General features: G+C 50.1%; 1 protein-coding gene across 2 annotated transcripts in view; it reads left to right on the forward strand.

Moving 5' to 3' along the window:
- The window catches only part of SH3BP4 (SH3-domain binding protein 4), an 87,029-nt gene that overhangs the window by 14,337 nt on the left and 52,735 nt on the right, over nt 1-19,957 (forward strand). Inside the window, exon 1 of one of the 2 annotated variants that reach the window (XM_012648862.1) lies at nt 19,247-19,295. The exons of the other annotated variant lie outside the window; for it this stretch is intronic. The gene's annotated coding sequence lies outside the window, so the exon portion shown is untranslated. Of the gene's footprint in view, nt 1-19,246; nt 19,296-19,957 lie in introns of those variants that run through there. 2 annotated transcript variants of the gene reach the window in all.

Consider the following 19,957-nt stretch of genomic DNA (forward strand, 5'->3'; position numbering starts at 1 on the left):
GTTTTATCTCTGCTCTTTTATTTGAAGACTTTGCTTTTCATGCCTTCTTGTCGCGCTTTCCTCCTTTATGATTTGGAAGTTCAGCCACCCACCGTAGCCATAGCCACTTAGCTGTTAGCTTGAGAGGAGCGGGGAACATTTGAGCTTATCTCAGCCCGGAGCCACTTCCTCCCTCTTCCAGTCGTAGCCACGGGGCAGTGAGTGTTCCTTGAGAAGTTTCAGTTTTGTATTGTTGAAGCTGCCAATCTTGGTAGGCGTTTTATGTTTAGGAAATCCAGTTTGTTGTGTTTTTTTTCCCAGCGTTTTGTTCGTGTGGTTTTGATTTTGTGTGTTTAATGCTCTGATCTTTGGGTGGCTTCGGGGCACGGCGAGCGCCCAGGTCTCAGTCCACCCCAGTCCCATTGCGCAGAGTCCCCTTCTCTGGAGGTGGCATGTTATTGTGTGTGCTCATGGGTTTGGGTGGGATGGCAGCGGCTGTGGGTGATGTGGCTGTGTCTGGGAGGCCCCCACCCTCGTTCCACCCACGTTCCATTCGTTCGTGTTTTGCTCAGCAAACACGTGCACAGTGCCTTTAGCACACCGGACACCCTGCCATGGCCTTTGCGCTTTGCCCTTTTCCGAGAACTGAAAACACGGATGATCTGATCATGCTGCTTCCTGGCCTGCAGACTCCCGAGGGCTTCCCGGTTTCACGGAGTGAGCCTAGGGTGCCACGTGGAGTCTGGCAGGCTGGACTGGGAGCATTTCGTCTCTAGCCTGGCCCTGTCCTGCATCCTCCAGGCTGGTCCCTAAGATGCCTTGCTGGTCCCCTCTGTGAAGCATGTGTGCACCCCGGGCCTTCATCCTGCTCCTCTGCCTGGCTGGACCCTCGTCCTTAGCTCTCAGGCTAAATGTCACGAGCACACACACCCCGTAATCCCCAGTTGCTCCCTCTCTGCCCCCAAAGTGTTTCTGCCTTAATTCTAGCTGCATTGGTCAAAACTCAAAACACTTGTAAACGCCGATGCTGAAGGACAGACCCCCAGGGTGTCTTGCATTTAAGGGGCTTCTCGGCCTATCTCTAAACCTTGGCCCGGCTTCTCCTCACTCTGTGCGTCAGAGTCACCTGTGAGGGTTCAAAACATCGCATGGTCCCTCTCCTAGAGATTCAGCTGGCCTGGGGCTGTGGCCCCCAGCTTTTTAATTTTAAAAGCATCCTAGGCGACTCTATGTCCGAGATTGAAAATGATCAGCTTAGAGTTTCTCCCACTGGAATACGTGTCTTGAGTGATAGCATTTCTGAGATTGTGGTTTTTCAAAACTTTGGGTGGGCTTCGGTCTTTTTATTGTAGGAGTAATAATGCCTTAGTAACAGTGGCAAATACTGCAGACACGTAGAAAGTGAAACGTGAGTCACTCCTTTGCTGGAGCAGCTACTCCTCAGCCGAGCGGGCCTTGAGTTCCTCAGGCTAATTCTGTCTGATGTGGCGCGTTCTGCTGACTTCTGTCTCTTAGGTTTCCTCGTGTGTGTTCCCAGATGGGACTCAACTCTCCTTTTCTCTTGTGTTTATCAGCTCTGGAGATGGGGATCACTTGTTGCCTCACAAAGCAATTGGAAAGGGGGTTGGCTTTTGTTTCCTTAACTGCCTTAGAACTGTTGTGTGGGTCATCCGTCCGAATTGAGGAGGTAGATATGGGGACTGCTGCCCAGTGTGTTGCCAGACACACATTTCTTCAGAAACTCCGTGAAGAAAACAAAATAGGCTACTATATGTAGCTCCCCTTTCTATTCTTTAAAGCTTTTAATTGGGGTAAGAGGCACATAGTGTAGATTTTTACCATCTTAACCATCTTTAAGCAAGCAGTTCAATGTGTTGTGTCACAGAATCTCCAGAATGTTTTCATCTTGCAAAGCTGAAACTCTCTACCCATGTGTCCCTCCCCCGTTCCCTGGCAACCCCGTCCCCTTTCTGTCTCTGTGACTTTGACCACTCCAGGGGGTCATACCAAATCATAACGGCTTTTGTCTTTCTGTGACTGGCACATTCCACTTAGCAGAGTGTCCGCAAGGTTCCCCCTGCGGTGGCATATGATGTTACATTTTAAGGCTGAATAATAAATATCATATGTTTATATCATATTTTGTTTATCCATTCATCTGCCCAGGAACATGTGGGTTGCACCTCTTGGCTGCTGTGAGTAATGCTTCTGTGAACAGGGCGTGTACACACAATCTCTTCCAGACCCTGCTCTTGAGTCTTTTGAATATGTACCCAGAGGTGGAATTGCTGGGTTCTATGGTAAATCTATTTTTAATTTTTTGAGAAACCCCCATATTGTTTTCCATAGCAGTCACTGCATTTTACGTTTCCCCCAACAGTGTGCGAGAATTCCAGTTTTTCCACATCCTCACCAGCATTTGCCGTTTTCTGCGTTTCTGGGAGTAGCTGTCTTGATGGCTGTGGGCAATACCTCCTTGCAGTTTTGACTTGCGTCTAATGATGAGTGATGCTGAGCATATATATGCTCGTTGTCCGGCCTCCCTTTTTAAACAGCATTTATTAACGTCAACTTTCTGTAAAGTTTTTCTGCTGGGCTTTTTTCTTTATAGGTACAGAAACTACTTACAATAAAAATGAAAACTCAAGTGAATGGTAGATATCATGTATTTTCTCTCCTTGCACATTTGCTTGGGGAGCTTAATTTGAAAAGACCACATACAAGGAGGAGTTCCTCCCATGGAAAGTGGAACTGAGCCTTCCTCCTAGCGTTAATCTTCCCCCTTGCAAATTGTTTAAAGAGTCGACCTAGTTAAAGTATGTGGTGATGAGTAACAAAACATAAGCATCCCTGTGCAGACCTGAAGTCTGAGACTAGACGCCTCCCGGTGACTCTAAAGCATGGCCAGTGCGTGTCATTTTATTTGTTTATGACTAATGCATGTGTATACAGAGAAGATTTAGGAAATACAGCCTGTAGACAAAATTAAAAATCCTCTGACTACCTATAACTCCATACTGTGAGATAAATCACACAGACGCGAGTTTTAAAATGGGGTCATTCGTGCTCAGCGCTGCAACCTGCCGCCTCCACCAGGCAGTCCCCACCCAGCTATTCCCCATCCAGCTGCTCGCCCTCCCCGAAGTGGCCGATAGAATGCTGTCCCTGGGGGGAATTGCTTTCTGTGCGGCTTTCTGACCCCTCCTTGATGGGAGGCAGTAGTTCACTTGCCCTTGTGCGCTCACAGTTCTAACATTTCCCTTTCAATCTTCTCTTCTAAGATTGGAATTTCAGCAGCATCCCTAAGCAAGATAGACAGCTTCACTTTGCAGAAGTAGTTCCAGCACCCTGTCTTGAAATCAGGTCATTGGGGAGTTATTGACCGACCACCTTTTACGTGGGAGTCTGAAAGCAGCCTGCCTTTCTGGGGAAGTCGTACGCGATAAACACCCTCTTGAACAGACCGTGAGTGCTTTCTCTTCACGTAGCACAGCTGCAGGCTCCCGGAAAGCCCTTCTCTCCTTTGTGAAGCCTGTATTTTGGGGGGGCTGCAAGGCTGTGCTGCTGACATGGAATGTAAGCCAATCTCCAAGTGCTTTTCTAGGTCTAACAGGTCAGAGGAGAAGTTTCCAGAACTCATCAGCTTCTCACCAGCCTCTGGATGAAAATCGTCATCTAGAGATACATGGCGATCGTTAGCTCCATCCCATTTTGCTGCCCCCTAGGTTGCTGCATTTGGTGGAGTGGGTGGGGGGAGCTGCCCTGTGGGCCCACTGCCCTGAAGCCAACAAGGATGCTCAGAGTCCCACTTCTGGATGTGCTGAGCCCTCTTGGAAGCCCCGGGGAGCATCTGGAATGTTTAGCTTCTGACTTGGCCCTTAAGCTCTTGCCTTGGTGCTGGCCTTGGTGTATCACTGAGATTGGGGGGCCCTGTTCCCCAGCTGCATTTTACAGTACCACTTAGATGCAGCCCAGAGCCCAGGGCATTCACAAGGTTTCTTAGCTCAGAAAAAGCCAGGAATCCAATGCCAGCTTCTCCATCTCCTCTCTGCTTCTTCCCTCCCCTCCGTGTCCTGTCTGTTCCCTGGCTGGTGGTGGTGGCGGTGGCAGTGGCGGTGGCAGGGTTCTTTTTGGCCAAGGGTGGGAGGAGGAGAAGGACTCTGAGCTAGTCAGTGCATTCGCACTGGGGTGTTGCGGTCCATGCATCACCACCGCAGGCCCTGCCTGCCCGTGACAAGTGGCGATTTGTAATGGGGATCATAACAAAACTCAGCCTGATCAGAGGCATGTGTGAAGTGTGCCCAGCACACGCCTCAGTCCTGTCCCGGTAGCAGGCCAGGATCCGGCAACAAGCAGCTGCCTCAGAACTCCCAGAGTTCCAGGAGCTGGAAAGGGGAAGGCTGGCTTGGAATGTATTTCTCTGAATTAGTCTGGTGCAGGAATTGAATATTCCCAGTGGAGTCGAACAGGTGGAGAGCTGGGGTTGGGGGCTGGGCAGTTTGTTCTTGGTTGGGTTGTTATCCCACAACGAATTGGTTTCCTGCCTCTGAAATAGTAACAGCAGCACAGCTCAGCAGAGGCAGCGCCCGATTCACGGTGCCCTGCCTGCACCCACCACTGCTCTCCCTTTTGCAGGTGGAGAAGCCAGGCCCAGGGAGGCTCGGTCACTTGCTGAGGTCGTAGCGACAGAACGTGAGCCCAGCAGTCTGGGTGCACCTAAGCAGTCCTTCCCATCCAGCGTCTGAACCCCATTGTCTACTGGGGCTTTCCTCCTCACCTCACCTGGGGAACTCATGCCTAATTCTAGAATCCTACCTGTGAGCCAGGCACTGTAAGCCTCTTCATTCAGCATATGGGGAAACTGAGGCACCGAGCAGTTCACCCAAGCTTTGGGAGTCAAAAATTAAACAAAAGTAGCTTGACCGAGAAGAGTATTTGATCTTAACTTTCCCTGCCCCCAGCGGCTTCCCTGCTTCTCTGCTTAAGAGAGGGTGTTTCTTTCCTCTGGCCTCATTCTCCTATCTGCCAGCCCGCGTTCCCAAGTCCCTACAGAAACTCCGAGGTGAAGGCTGACCCCAGAGCGCAGGGGTCTGCAGCCAGGTTCAGTGCTTGGGATGTGTGTGGGGCTGCATCTCCAGGCACAGGGCCCGCTGTCACCCACAGACCCCACATTCCCCACGAAGAGCAGCTCCTGCAGGGGCCGAGGTCACTCCAGCACCAACCACCTGGACAGGCTTAAAGGGCCTAGGCAGGGCACGTAGTATCTGGGCCCTTTTCCTAGAAATTGCCTTTTTATAAACACAGGCCAGGTTTTCACCTTTATTTATTTATTCAGTCACTCCAATTTTAAACTCGTGTTGAGCTTACAGTTAGCTGGTAGTTCTCAGTAGCCAACTTAAATCCTTGTGGGGTGACAGGGCAGGGGTGTGCAAGGTGAGAAGGCCTCTCTTACACGTGGCTGCCTGCGGTTAAGCCAGGGCAACTGCCCCTTGGACCTGGGCTTCTTGTTTTGTACTGAGTGGGCAGTGAGCAGAGAGGGAACTCGGGGCCTGGGGAAGGGGTTGAGAGAGGCTGGGCCAGGTGAGCAAGGTCAGCGTCACAGCGCTAAGTCGGGTTGATGGTATCAGTGATGAGCAGGGCATGTCCCCTCCGTGGTCTTCCTCTAAATAACACATAACCGCAGACTAATAGGGAGAAAAACATCAGACAAATCCCAACTGAGGGGTATCTTACAACACACCTAACCAGTCCTCCTCCAAACTGTCAAGGTCATCAGAAACAAGTGATTTCTGGGGAAATGTCACAGCTAAAAAGATACGACAAGGAAATGTCATGTGGTATCCTGGGTGGGCTCCTGCAATGGAAAAAATGACCTTAGGGAGGAACTAAGATGTGAATAAAGAATGGGCTTTATTCTTTGATAATAACATAGTGACATCAATTCTGACTAACGTACCACGCTCATGTAAGATGCTCATGGGGAAACTGGCCTAGCCCTCTGTGCTCACGTCTGCCTTGTGTGGTGTGACCACGGCTGGTGTCCGAATCCCAGTGCCTCGGGCGACACGCAGCACCCCTGCCAGGGAGGAGCGCCGGGTCCCACACCCTGGCCAGCACCTGCCCTTCTCTACGAAGCCTCGCTGGGTGGGCCACGGCGTTCGTTCGGCTGAGGCCTGTCTCTCTTCCCTGGTGTGTTCTTTGTTCTTTCTGGCCATTTGGAGGTGAGCCGCTCTCCCGGCCTGTGAGGAGCTTCTAAACACAGACACGGTTCATCTTTTTGCCAAGTGAACCTGAGAAACAGAGCAGAGCGGCGGGGACAATGGTGCATTATTAAACCGCTCTGAAATTCAGAGCCCAGAGCAACAGGCTTTGGAGCGACTGGCAGGTGTCGGACCCGGGGCCAAGGCCCCCACTAATCCCGTTAGCCGCTTAGGGCTGGCAGATGGAAAACAGAATGAGATTGTCTCTTCTCCAAAGATGGCTGATTAAAGTATGTACAGATATTCACCGCCACACCGAGGTGCCTGCTCTGTCGGATGTTTTCTGCTTATGCAATTAGTCAGTGCACAGAGAGTGAGCCCCACACGAGGAAAGTAACTAAACACGCGTGTGCACGTGCACACACAGGATCCCTGCACTTGCCTTTCTGATCTCAGGCGAGAAGGGTGTCACCAGGGTTTTGCCCTTCTGCTGCCAGTGGCAACTCCGTCTCTCCCAGATGGTCTGTTTATATTTTGGCATTTCCTCACCCCATCTGGAGGAGAGTTACATTTACTTATTCATTCATTCGACAAGTATCTGGCAGCCTGTACAGCGGCGTGTGGGTGCCGAAGCCTGGGTGAAAATGCAGGGTCCCTGCCACTGCTGTCCTTGCAGGGCTAGATGTCCGTTCCCTGCCCTGCTGGCCGTCTGTCCAGCACTCTGTGCTCGTGACCGGTTCAGTGAACTCTGGCTGGGCTCCTTCCTTGCTGCAGGCATCATGTCTCTCCTTTAAGCCTGCGTAGAAAGTTCTTTTGTCCGGGCAGCACTGGCATGATTGAATCACTGCTGCGGCCAAACAGGATGTGGTTCTGGGAGACTCCCAACTTCCAGCAATCGATTTTTGTTGTTTTCGGCGGCCTCGAAAGGGACAGACCCCCCCCCCCCAACAATAGGGTGCTTCAAGGTCCTGGAGGGGAGCCCTGGCCCAATGAAGAGAGACCGGGTTCTGCAGCATTCACGGCCTGTGTTGGAAACTGAAGGGCGGAAGTGGGGCGAGCCCCTGGAGTCATTCTCAGCCCGGAGGAACAGGCTGAACCTCCCGGAGGAAAACCTTTAGCACCAGGTAAGGCTGGAGGCCTTTGAATTCAGTTTGGCAAGGAGGGAGAGCAGGATTTCTGGGTGGTGGCCCTGCTTCTGGGTCGGAGCTGGTTTCTTTGCAAGGCAAGGCGGGCAGGAGGCGGGGATGCCCCACAGGAGTCCTGCAGGGTGCAGAGCACCTGTCCTCACTGTTCCATGGGGTGCCAAGGGGCCAAGCCTTGTGGTCCCTAAACTCTGAGTAAATACAAACAGTATTTGAAAATATCTGGGGATGATTAAAGAATCACAGAAACATCAAACATTTGTACAGACTTGTGTAGCCACAACCCAGGCCAGGAAATGGGATGTCACCTTTATCTTTGACATTCACTGTGCTCCTCCAATCTCAGCTTATTCTCATCCAATGTGTTTATCTAATATACCTGAAGTATTTAAGGTATATGGTCCTGAACTTTGTAGTTGTCCTTCCCTACTGTGTTTTAGTTTTATTACATAGGTTCTGTTCCTAAGGAACATCATTTGTTTTTTGTGTTTTCAACTTTTATATAAATTGAACCACACAGTTTCCATTTGTGGCTGGCAGACTCAGTAATCCACACCTGGTGTTCACACTCTGTGTGCTCCCCTCCCTTTGATGTAAGCTGGGCTGCAGCCTACTTCTAACTAATAGAATTGATCAGAAGTGATGGTGCCCCTGCGTGATTAGGTTACATAAGATTGTGTCTTCTTCCTGGATAACAGACTGTCTCCCTTGCTGGCTTTTGTGGGACAAGCGGCCATACAGAAGGGCCCACGTGGCATGGGCTGAGGGTGTTCTCCCACCAGCAGCCAGCACGGAGTTGAGGTCCTCCATCCCACGCCCACAGTTGCTGGATGCTGCCAGCAACTGGATGAGCTTGGAGATTCTCCCCAGTTGAACCTTGAGATGAAACCCCAGCCTTGGCCAAGACCTTGATGGCAGCCCTGTGGAGACCCTAAAGAGAGCCACACCTGGATTCCTGGCCTACAGAAACTGTGAAATAATAAATGCCTGTTGTTTGGGGAGATTTGTTACGCAGCACTAGGCAGCTAATACATATTCTTCCAAGAGTTCTTTTTTGGCTAAACATGTCCTTGCAGTTCATCTGTGCTGATACGTATAGCTTAGTTTATCCACTGTCACTACTATGTCGTTTCCCATCGTAAGTCCCCCCTTATCTGAGGAGGATACCTTCCAAGACCCCCAGTGGATGCCTGAAACTTCTGGTAGTACTGAACCCTGTACATACTGTGTTTTTTCCTATACATACATCCTATGATAAGGTTTAATTTATAAATTAGGCATAGTAAGAGATTAACAACAACTAGTAATAGAACAGTTATAACAATATATTGTAATAAAAGTTATGTGAATGTGGTTCTCTCTCTTTCTCAGGATATCTTACTGTGCTATACTCACCTGCTTTCGGACCAAAGTTGGCCGAGGGTAACTGAAACCGTGGCATCCTGTGTCAGGGGCGCTACTGTATGTTAGTGCCCTAGTTTACTTACTGCTGCTCCTGAACGACAGCCCTTGGCCGTCACACACCACACTTGCTGTGAAGGTCTTTGTAAATGACCTGCAGCTCAGTGTGCACCTGTTTGCCAGGAGCGCACCTGGGCATCGGCTCCCACAGCGGCGTTCAAGTTCGCCAGGTTCCTCCACGTCCTCACCGCGCTTGTCGTCGTCACCTTTACTAATTTCGAGGGGATGGCCTGGTGGGAGTGAAATGGTATTTGATTTGTTTTTCATTTAGGTTCTGATTATTAACCACAAGCTAATTTATTGACTGTTCTGGTTTCTTCCCATGTGAAGATCCTTTTCATGGGTTTTGCCCATTTTTCTTATTGAGTTGTAGGAGTGCTCTGAATTTTCTGGAAAATAAGCCATTCTTAGTTATGAGCACCACAAATGTTGCCTCCAAGCTTGTCCCTTGCCCTGTGGGCTTTTAAAATCAAATGAGGCGCATTCTGAATCCTCTGTCCCTCATGGTGGGGATAATTTGCACAACGGTGCTTTCGAAGTGTTCCCGGTCCCGGCCTGTGTACCCTCGGTCCCTCGCCTCTGGGCCCCGGCTCTGTTTGTCCTCATTGCTTGGCGCGGCCTTCCTGAGGCGGAGACTGCTCAGCGCTCTGTTCCGTCCGTCGGCGACGCGCCCGCTGGTCTGGGAGTGCCTTCCTGTTCAGATAGCTCCTTTCAGCCTCTTAGTCACTTTGGAACATCGTGCAGTGAGTCAGCACAGGACCCGGAGCCCAGGGACCCCACGGCCAGACCAGCAAGCGTGAAATCCCAGTTCTGGGCTCTGGAGGTGGTTGCTTGACTGCAAAGGAATTCGTGGTCTGCGAGGGTTTGGGGAGAATTGGCCCCGCGTGTTTAGATGGAATGCGTTCCTGGAGAAAGTTAAAATTAGAAAAAGCTGCTACATTTCCTGCCATTCAGTCGCAGTTGACTGGTGTTTGTTTGCACAAGGATTCTTTGGGAACAGTCTATACCGGGTCTCTGGTGGAATGTGAGGTGAAGTCATGATTTCGGGGATGGAGGTGAGCTGTTGCCATGGTGAGCTTTGTTGTGGGAGTCACTGCTTTGTTTCTGAGGTCTTGCAGAGTTACACTGGGATGGAAAATGTTATTGAAACAATCCCTTGTGGTAGTTAGCAAGAAAATTTTTATTTATTTATTTATCTGTTTTGGAAAGCAGCTCGTTAATGAGGAGCAATACCACGGAGCTCATCTCTGATAGTGACCTTCGTGAGTCTGCCGCTCGCCTCCTCCCGTCGCTCCTGTGAGGCTAGAGTTCTTGGGAAACCCGGTCGGACTGGCACAGCCAAGAGGGGTGCTGGGTTTTGCAAGTGAAAATACAAGACACCCAGGAGGATTGGGGACATACACTAAAAAATCATGTGTTGTGTACCTGAAATTCAAATTTAACTGGGCGTTCTGGATCTGACCTGGAGACCCCCAACGCCCCTGGCTGCACTTTGCAGCCCTCCATCCTGGTCTTTGGGGGTCCCCAGGCCTCTCCCACTTGAGAAGGGGTGTTGCCTACTCTTTGCTGGCTGGTGACACCAGTGGACACATGTGGCTTCCGGGTTTTGTTCACTTCCCTGTTGCACACCTCCTCGTGCCCGTGCTGGGCCGGTGGCTGTGGGTCACTGTGTGCCCATTTTATGGATGAGGAATGGAGAGACATGGAGGGTTAACAGCCTGGTCAGTACCATGCAGCTGGCCAGTGGTAGCACTGGGGTTTGAACTCTTGGTCTGTAAGAATCCAAGCCCAGGAGCTGGAGGACACAGGAGAAATGTAAACATCATCTTCCTTGGAGAGCAAAGGTGATTGTCAGAAAGTCACCCACAAGGAGGAAGTGCAGTGGGACTGTGAGTGTGGGCGGGAGGGGGCTGTCACTGAGACCTGGGCTTTGTGGAAGCCTCCCTGTGAGCTGGGCTTTGAAGGAGAGGCAGGGAGGGGATTAAGGAGGCTTTCCCTACAGTAGGAAGAACGGGAGGAGGTGGCATGTGTGTAGGAGAGGGTCAGGGTGCGGCGGCTGACCTGGCCGGAGTGAGGATTTGCCAGTGGGCACTGAGGAGGCTGGACACAGAGGTAGGGCCAAACTGAGGAAAACCCCCAAATGGGGCAGGGAAGCCTGGCTCCAAAGGGGGCAGGGCAGGGAGGAGCAGGGCACTTGGTGTTCATAAGCCAGGTATGCTGCACGGAGGTGAGGTGCAGGGTGAGGTGGTGGGACCATCAAGTTGGTGGAGGGGTGTAGCTGAGACCAGCTGGGAGGCAGTGGATCAGTGGATCCCAAACCGGGCTGCAGATTACGGGTACCTGAGAAGCTTTCCTTTCTGTTCGGCAACGGGAACTATTCATGCGGCATGTTACTGCGTGCGGGGCGCAGGCCGAGGGGCTGGGAACACAACAGTGAGCAACACAGGTGCATTCCTGCCCCGAGGACCACTTTTTCAGCTTGTTAGACATTGGCATGCTGGACACGGGACTTCTAGAGCAACCCCTTCAAGGTGCTTCTCCTGCTGCTTGTCCACACACTGGGTTTGAGAACCTCCAAGTCTGCATCCTTTTATCTGCATTTGCACCTGTGCTTTATGGATACCCTACAAGTCATTCATTCGACACACATTTACCCAGCCTGCTGTATCCCAGGTGGTTCCAGGTGCTCAGCTGAACAGGACACAGCCCTCGTCTTCGTGGAGCATTTATTCTGGCGGGAGAGAAAGGAAGTAAGTGAATGATCGACAAAAGCATGTCCAGAGTGGTAGATGAGCCCCGGTGAGGGAACAAGTGGAAAAGGTACACTGCTTTTGATGGAGTGTGTGGTCAGCTGAGTAACCCCTCCACAAAAAAAGAAGATATTGGTATCCTAATCTCCAGCACCTGTGAGTGTTACCTTATTTGGCAACGGGGACTTTGCAGATGTGATTAATTTAGGGACCTTGAGATATGGAGATCACCCCGGATTGTCCAGATGGGCCTAAATGTGATGACAAGTGTCTTTGTAAGAGGGAGGCAGAGCGAGACCTGGCCACAGAGGAGAAGGCCCGTGTGAGTGACGTGCTTTGAAGATGGGGGCGGGGCCGCGAGCCAGGACCCAGGTGCCCGCTAGAGCTAAAAGGGGCAGGCAGACAGATTCTCCAGAAGGAGCCTCCAGAAGGAACCAGAAGGAACCAGCTCTGCCAGTGCCTTGACAGATTTCAGATTTATGGCCTGCAGAACTGTAAGAGAATAAATGTGTTTTAAGCCACTAAATTTGTGGTAATTTGTTACAGCAGCCATAGAAAAGTAATGCGCTAGTCCCCCCTTATCCTTGGGAGATATGTTCCAAGCCCTGTGGAAATTGTTTTTCTCCTGTGCTTACATACCTGTGATAAAGTTTAATTTGTAAATTAGGCACAGGAGAAGATTAACAACAATAACTAATAATGTAATAATTACAACAATATACTGTAATAAAAGTTATGTGAATGTGGTCTCCCTGTCTTTATTTCTGGGATTTTCCATTTAGTATTTTTGGACCACCTTTGATGCGGAAGGCAAAACCGCAGACAAGGGGGACCACCGGCCGCAGGGAGAATTTGAGGAGGTGACGTTGGGGCAGAGCCCTCTGGCACGTCGCAGGGTGGGCTTCCCTGCTGACACGTGGGCTGGGACCACGGAGCCCGAGCCCAGATCTGGGCCCCGCTGAGGGTCAGGAATCCCTTGGGAACTGTGAGCTCTGCCAGCCGCCCTCCACCTGGAAGTGATCCACAGTGAATTTATGTATTTTTAGTGTAAAAATGTCAGTTGGGATATAAATAACCTTTGCTTTTCTCCAGATTTAGCTGAGCATGAATGTCTCTTATTAATGAAACGACATATTTGCTTGGCTTTCTAAATTGGGAGTTTCTAATAATACAAAATAGCCCACTGGCTTGGGCCAGAACTCGCTGGGGTAGTTCATTTTTGTCACTCAGCCTAATGTTTGTGTCTGGCCAAGAGACCAACAGTCCAAGCCGGTTTCACATTTGCCACCTGTTCTGGTTTGCGACCCCCGAAAGCAGAGCCTGAGACAAGGACTTGGGTGCTGATGTTTTTGGGGAGGTGACGAGTCCCAGCAAGCGAGAGTTGGTACCAGGAGGGTGAGATGAGGGAAGAGGGAAAGCAGATCCAGGGTGAGCTGTTGAGCTGAGGGCCACCGTGACTGTCCGCTGGGGCTCCATCGTGCTGAGGGCCCTCCAGAGCAGCAGTCCCCAACCTTTCTGACACCAGGGACCGGTTTCGCAGGAAACAGCCTTTCCACGGATGGAGGGAGGCAGCAGCGCCATCTCAGCTCATCGGGCGTCGGATTCTCATGGGGAGCACGCGACCTGGATCCCTTGTGTGTGCAGTTTGCAGTTTGCAGTGGGGTTCGAATTCCTATGAGGGTCTGATGCCACCGCTCATCCGACCGGGGTTGGGGGCCTCGGGTGGTGATGGAGCAATGGGGAGTGCTGTGGATGCAGGTGGGGCTTTCCTCACTGCCGGGCTCACCTGCCCGGCACACCTGCCACTCGCCTCCTGCTGGACAGCCTGGGGGTTGGGGGCCACAGCTCTAGAGGACCAAGAGAATATGCCTTGGTATTGTCCCTCAGGCAGTGGACAGGCTGGGACATTGATCCCAGGGCTGCCCCGGCAGGTATTTCTCTGCAGCCTATCCTCTCTGTCCCGCAGGCCGAGCCGGGGCTCACAGCCGTGGTGTGCTGGGGTGGGGGCGCATCAGCAGATGACACCCATCATTTGGAGAATATCTTGACAGTGTGGCGACAGAGTAGCTGATTGTACAAGCATGCACTATGCCGTGGCCTTCTATACGTCCTTACTTTGTGCCTATCATAAGAAAGGCGAGTATTTTGGCTCCATCCACCAAGAGTTGAGACAGCTACCAAGGTCTGCCCTAATGACTACGAACCATCCGTGTGTTGGAAGATGTTAGAAGAACATCAGAAAACGTCAGAATCTGTGGAGAGTGACGGGGAATACAGAGATGACAGGCATCTCACCTGGACAGGGGTTTGTCACTACTTTATACGTAGCACCCTCCTTGGGGTATGCTCAGATCCCAGTTGGCCCAAACTGGCCTCTTCTCTGACGCACGAGTCACTTCACTCCATCCAGCGCTTGTTTCTCTATCTGGTTCTCCACTTACGTGAGCAATGTGATGTCTTGGCATCTTCCACTTTTTATTTTGTGTTATATTTAGGTACTTGCTTTCTCTTCCAACTTCTAAAGTGCAGGACCTGGGGTTTTTATTTCTCTTACCAGTCTCTCTGTACTGTACAAGGCGTGAGGATTCACAGGATGACGGAGTGATGGGTTGACATTCTTCAACCTCATGTCCCTTTAAGCTAAGTAAGCACCAGCCATGAGACCTTAAGCTGTGTTTATAGTTGTGTTAGCCTTTCACGCCTAATTTATGGTTGCTGATGACAAAGGGAAGAATAAATAAATATTTAGAGCAGTCACCGGATGGAGAGACTAATCCGTGAGGCTCCGATGGCTCTGTTTGGGGGAGAGGGATAGTAGACAGAAACTGCCTTTCATGTCCCGGGATAACCACCTGGACTGGTGTGTTCTCACTGGGACCTGAACTGCAGCCAGGAGGTTGTGGGATCGCTAAGGGAAATGACTTTCCATGTAGCTGTGCCCTTTGGCCAGCCCTGCTCGTGGAATGGGAGAGGTTGGTCCCCCAACCCTGTGACCACCAATTGAAACATCTCCCAAAATGGAGCCACTCCAACAGGCAGCTGGCCATTGGACTGGCCTGTTTCAAGTTTGCATTTAAAAAAAAGAAACCACCTTTTTTTTTTGAAGATTGCATTTTTTTAAATGTCTTGTTTAAAAAGTAAGATGTTCCTCGAAGCTGGGGACTGCCTTGTGTTTCTGGGTAACATACTGGACTCATCTCAGCGAGGAGGTTTAGAAACCGAGGATTCGTTTTGGGGAAATAAGATACAGAATGGTCTTCTGCTAACTTTACTCAGTCTTGGGCTTCAGCAGATGCTCCAGTGACTCCCTTTCTGACCCAGTCTCTCTGCATGCTTTGAGGGCAGGATTTGTTATCTGAAGGGGGCGGCCTGTGATACGCCATCAGGTTAGTGAATGATAAATCACTCGATGCTCTTCTAAAGCAAGCATTCCTCACGCTGCTCTGTGCTTTGGCTAGGCTTTCTAACAGTCCGGCAGTAAGGTGGGGGCCCCTGTGACCCCCTTGCAAAGCTGAATATTGAATAAGAGGGCTCTCAGTGTGCAGTGAGTCAGGCATGGAGGGGAATTTGGGTCAGTGTGAAAGGCTGACGTGGTGGCTCCAGCCTGCGTTTTCCCTCTGGCCTCTTCACTGTTGCAAAGGTCGGAGGTTGCCGGGGTGAAGAGTTGACCGGCAGGAAGGAGAATCCAAGAGGTCAGATGGCTGGGATGCCCTGCCAGCCCCATCTGTCCTGGTGGTCCTCTGTCTGTGACAGCTCTCCCTGCGGTCAGGGAGGGGTGGGCACACAGCAGAGACAACTCTGAGGGAGGCGTTAGCCACCTGGAGTCCTGGAAGAAAGGAACCAGCACTCGACGCAGGGACCGTGGCGTAGGTGTCATCTCACTTATTACCGACCCACCCAGCGTTGAGGAGGAAGGATAAAACTTGCCTGTGGTCACAGCATTCAGTGACAGAGCCAGGATTTGAGAGCAAATTCGAATAAGATCTGAGTCTTCGACACACCGAGTTTTTCCAAGTATTTTCAGCCCCCTCAAGATATGTTACGAAGGATAAACTCTTTCAAGACTCAGTCACAAACTCTTCTTGATCTGATTCTAGGCAGGATTTTTAACTTCTTCCTGCTTTTAAAGACTTGGGAGCTTTTACAACCTGCCATGAAGAAGGAAAGAAGGAAGGAAATGCAACGCTGGAACCCAGACTGGTGTATTATGCCCTCACTGGTAAACATCCTGTCTCACTGCCCCTGTTTTGTGTTCGGATTGCTTTCCCGGTCTTTGCCGTCACTCTGTTTATCAAGGTTGCTGCTGTTGGCTTTGTAAGTACGCTGGGTTATGGTCCCATCTTCTCATTTTTTGATCTCGAGTGAGTCTTTGAAACCCAAGTCAGCCTCAGTTCTCCCACCTGCAAATGAGAATGATGATACCTGTCTTGCCTATCCCATAGGGATGTGAAAAATAACCAGGGATCCAGTGGAAAAGTACATTATCAGCTGGGATACGTCATACCAGTGGCTTTCAGTGTGTGGCTCCTGACGTCACCTGGGAACAAGTTAGAAATGCACATTCCCAGGCCCACCCCAGACCTGCGGAATCAGGAACTCAGGGTAGGTGCAGCAATCTGTGCTGTAATGAGCCCCCTAGGTGGGTCCAGGACACGCTAATGATTGAGAACCACCGTCTCATTCAAAGAATTTCACAAGTATTTTGTGAAGTTTCTGCTATGTATTTGGCACTATGTGTCTGGTGTTTCATGTTTCAAACAAGAAAAAGACAGAGTGCCTGCCCTCAACGTGGTCTATGTGCTAGTAGAAAAAATAAAAGAAGAAAAACCCATGTTCATTGGATATAATGGGATGGAAAGCCCTGTTTTACAGTCGAGGGAAACAAAGTCCAGAAAAGTTAGGTAGTTTAGAAAAGGTCATGGAGCTAGTCTGAAATGTGACCCCACACATTTGACTCACGGTAATATCCCGAGTCCTCCGTTTACTGGGACATCTCCCCACGTAATCACGAGAGACAGTTACAAAGTCAGAAGCAGAGCGCAGGACTCTTCCTTGAGAAGTTCTTCTTCATTACCTTTCAAGTGGTGATTGTTGAAATGTTGGATTAAAACCTTTAGCCCTGCTGGTGGAGCCCTGAAGGTCCATACGTAATTGGTCAGTGAGCTGAAAAAGTTAGTCAAAGCCCAGAAGAAGAATTTTTTTTAAATGGAAAAAGCCAAACGTACATGTATCTTCCAGTGTAACTGCTGGGTAAAGGTCTTTCCTGGACGTGGGCATAACGACGGTGTTTCTCGTGTGGCCCGCAAGCAGGCTGCGGCACCTTTCACTTGCAGTCTGACGTGGACCACCAGCTCCAGCCAGTGGGAGCAGAAACTCAAAGCGGAAGGAGAAGGCAGCCTTCCGGCCACAGGTGTGGCAGGTTTGTGTGTCACCGTTCCCCGTCTTCATACACAGAGACAAAAAGGGACCTCCTTTGCCACTCTGCCAGGGAGGAAGGGCGTTCGGGAAAGGCGGCCACTCAGTGGAAGCTAAATCATCCACCTGACACTGCACAGGTGCCAGGTGGGAGCTGCACCGTGTGGGACGTGGGTGGATAAACGTCGATGAAACCATTGTGGGTTCCTGGTTGTTGCTGGTCTTGACACCGCTCCCCCGTTTCGTGCTTAGTGTTCAATATAGGTTTAATACTGGTGTGAGGAAGGTTGCATCATGTTCGTGGTTGCTTTCTCTGTAAACTTTGAAATTTTATGTAATTATTGGAAAGGTAAATGAACCGGTTCTATATTCCGCATGAGAAAATCCAACCATACAGATCAGGTGACATTTCAGACACTTTCGCTTGGCCGCATCACCCGTACTTGCCTAAATACTTTTTAGTATCTGTTAACAGTTTTTGTAGTGTGGATTTTGATAACATTCAATATAAAGGCCTTTGGTCATCTACCAAAGCTTCGTTTTCTCAGTTTTGTAGATTGGTTGTCTCAGAGTGGAATAATCTTCCCCCATAAACGGTGAAAAACCTGGGGTTAAGTTCACGCGAGTCCCTGAAATCCCAGTGCAGTCTTGGACGTCAGTTCGTGAGAACTGAGAACGGACTGTGCTAACCTGTGGTGAAGGAGGTGGGCCTCACCGTGCTGCCGGAGGGGGACCAGAAATGCCTCCTTCTTTTGAGATTGGAGTCAGCTCAGGAAATAATTTTGAAATTGTTGTTGGGCTCATTCTTTTCTCCCTCTCGGACTGCACCTTCCACTGGTTTTCTTTCCTTCACTCTCGACATCTCTCCTCTCTCGGCAAACCCTGCTGGCATCAGGCACCCCGGTGAATGCCCACTGCCCTCTGGCCTGAGCCTCATCCCGCCTGGCCCTTTGCCTGTTGCAGGCTGGTAGAGAACACGGGCTGGCAAATGTTTTTCTGCAAAAAGCCAGAGAGTAAACATTGTCTTATGGGCCATAACGTCTCTGTCCATGCTACTCCGTTGTGATAGCACAAGAGAACCGTTGATGGAGTGGATGGGGCTGTGCGCAGTGACACTTTAGTCGTGGATGCTGCAACTTAAATTTCATGTACTTTTCACATCACGAAATAATACTCTTCTTTTGATCCCTGCCTCTCAACTATTTAAAAATATAAAAACATTCTGTGTTCATGGGCCATTCAAAGATAGGTGGCCAGGTTGGATTTGACCCTTGGGCCATAGTTTGCCTCTGGTATAGGACAAGAATTCATAAGTTGAGCCTCCCTAATCTGAAAATCCAAAATCCGAAATGCTCCAAAATCCAAAACATTTGAGCACTGACATGATGCCATGAGTAGAAAATTCCACACCTGAACTCATGTGACAGGCAACAAAATATAATCAAAACTTTGTTTCATACACAAAATTATTAAAAATGTGCTATAAAATTACTTTCAGGCTACATGTATATGAAGGTGTATATGAAGCATAAATGAATTTTGAGTTTAGACTTGGGTCCCATTCCCAAGATATCTCATTGTGTATATGCAGATATTCCAAAATCCTAAAGACTTCTGGTCCCAAGATTTTGGATAAACGATACTCAACCTGAATTTAGTTCTACTTTGTACTTTAGTTCTACTCCTTTGGCACTTGTGTGTGGTGGGGGTAAGGGTGGGAGAGACTCGATTCCTTCCAGCTACAGGAGATGCAGAATGCAGAAGATTCTTTGGCCTGTGGACCCATAGATGTCTACTCTGGCAGCTCGGAAACCTAAGGAATAGGCCTAGGAGTTTTCCAGTTTCCCCAAAGCCATCCTAAAATGGCTTCACGTCAGCTCTTCACAAACTATGTGCCGGACCTAACTGTCGGATCAGACCGTTGAGCCCATACTAAGGTTGTTGGAACAAAGAACGTTTTGTGTATTCGTTGAGATTAGGAAGCCGCACGGGTCTTGCCCTGAGAGGCTCGGCCCTGTGTTGTGGCCAAGCACAGGCCGGGCTGTAGGGCGCGGTGGGTGAGGAGTTCACGGAGCATTTTCAAAGCCGTCACCCCTCAACACCCCTGAGACGGGCAGGGCCATGAGAATTCCTGTTCCCATTTTGCAGGTGGAGCATCCGCGGTATCATGGATTAGTTTGATCAGGCTGTTGTCAGAGAACCACAAACTGCTGGGTTGCTTGAACAATGGAAATTTATCATCTCATCGTATCACCATTCGGGAGGCTGGAAGTCGAGGCTCGAGTGTCAGCAGGTTCCTCCTGAGACTGTGAGGAAGACGCTGTTCCACGCCTTTCTCCTGGCTGCAGGTGGTTACTGGCAATTGTTGGTATTTCGTGTCTTGTGGGAGCATCACCCCGATCTCTGTCTTCGTGTTCACGCGGCCCTCTCCCTGCGTGTGTCTCCGTCTCCCAATTTCCCCCTTTTATAAAGTCGCTTAGTCATACTGGATCAGGGCCCACCCTCATGACCTAATGTAGCTTGATCACCCCCTTAAAGACTGTGTCTCCAAATAAGGTCACATTCCGAGGTACTAGGGGTTAGGGTGCCAACATGTGAATTTGGGGGACACAGTTCAATCTGTGACATACGGAAGTGGAGGGAATGGCTGTCTTGTTGGTGACTGTCCTGGAACGAGGATTTAGGACACAGTTGTGGTCTGTGTGTGAATGTGGTTCCCTGTCTGAATTGGTAGGGTGAGGACCAGGAGCCTCCTACCACTGATCCTTCCAGCTTTCTGCCTGCTCAGGTGGGATAAACTCTGTAGCTTTGTCGTCGACTGAGACTGTAAGCTGCACGACAGGGACATAGGTGTTGTTCTCCTTGGACTACAGGAGAGGACACCTGTGTTTTGAGCTCCTGAAGACAACGGGATCTTGCCTTCTTGGCATTGTGGTTTGTGGAGATTTCCCATAAATTTTGCCTGATGACAATGTTGGTGTTTCTTGAAACAGACAACAAGAGAATTAAG

This window comes from Propithecus coquereli, unplaced genomic scaffold (assembly GCF_000956105.1).
Source record: "Propithecus coquereli isolate 6110/MARCELLA unplaced genomic scaffold, Pcoq_1.0 Scaffold295, whole genome shotgun sequence".
Lineage (NCBI taxonomy): Eukaryota > Metazoa > Chordata > Mammalia > Primates > Indriidae > Propithecus > Propithecus coquereli.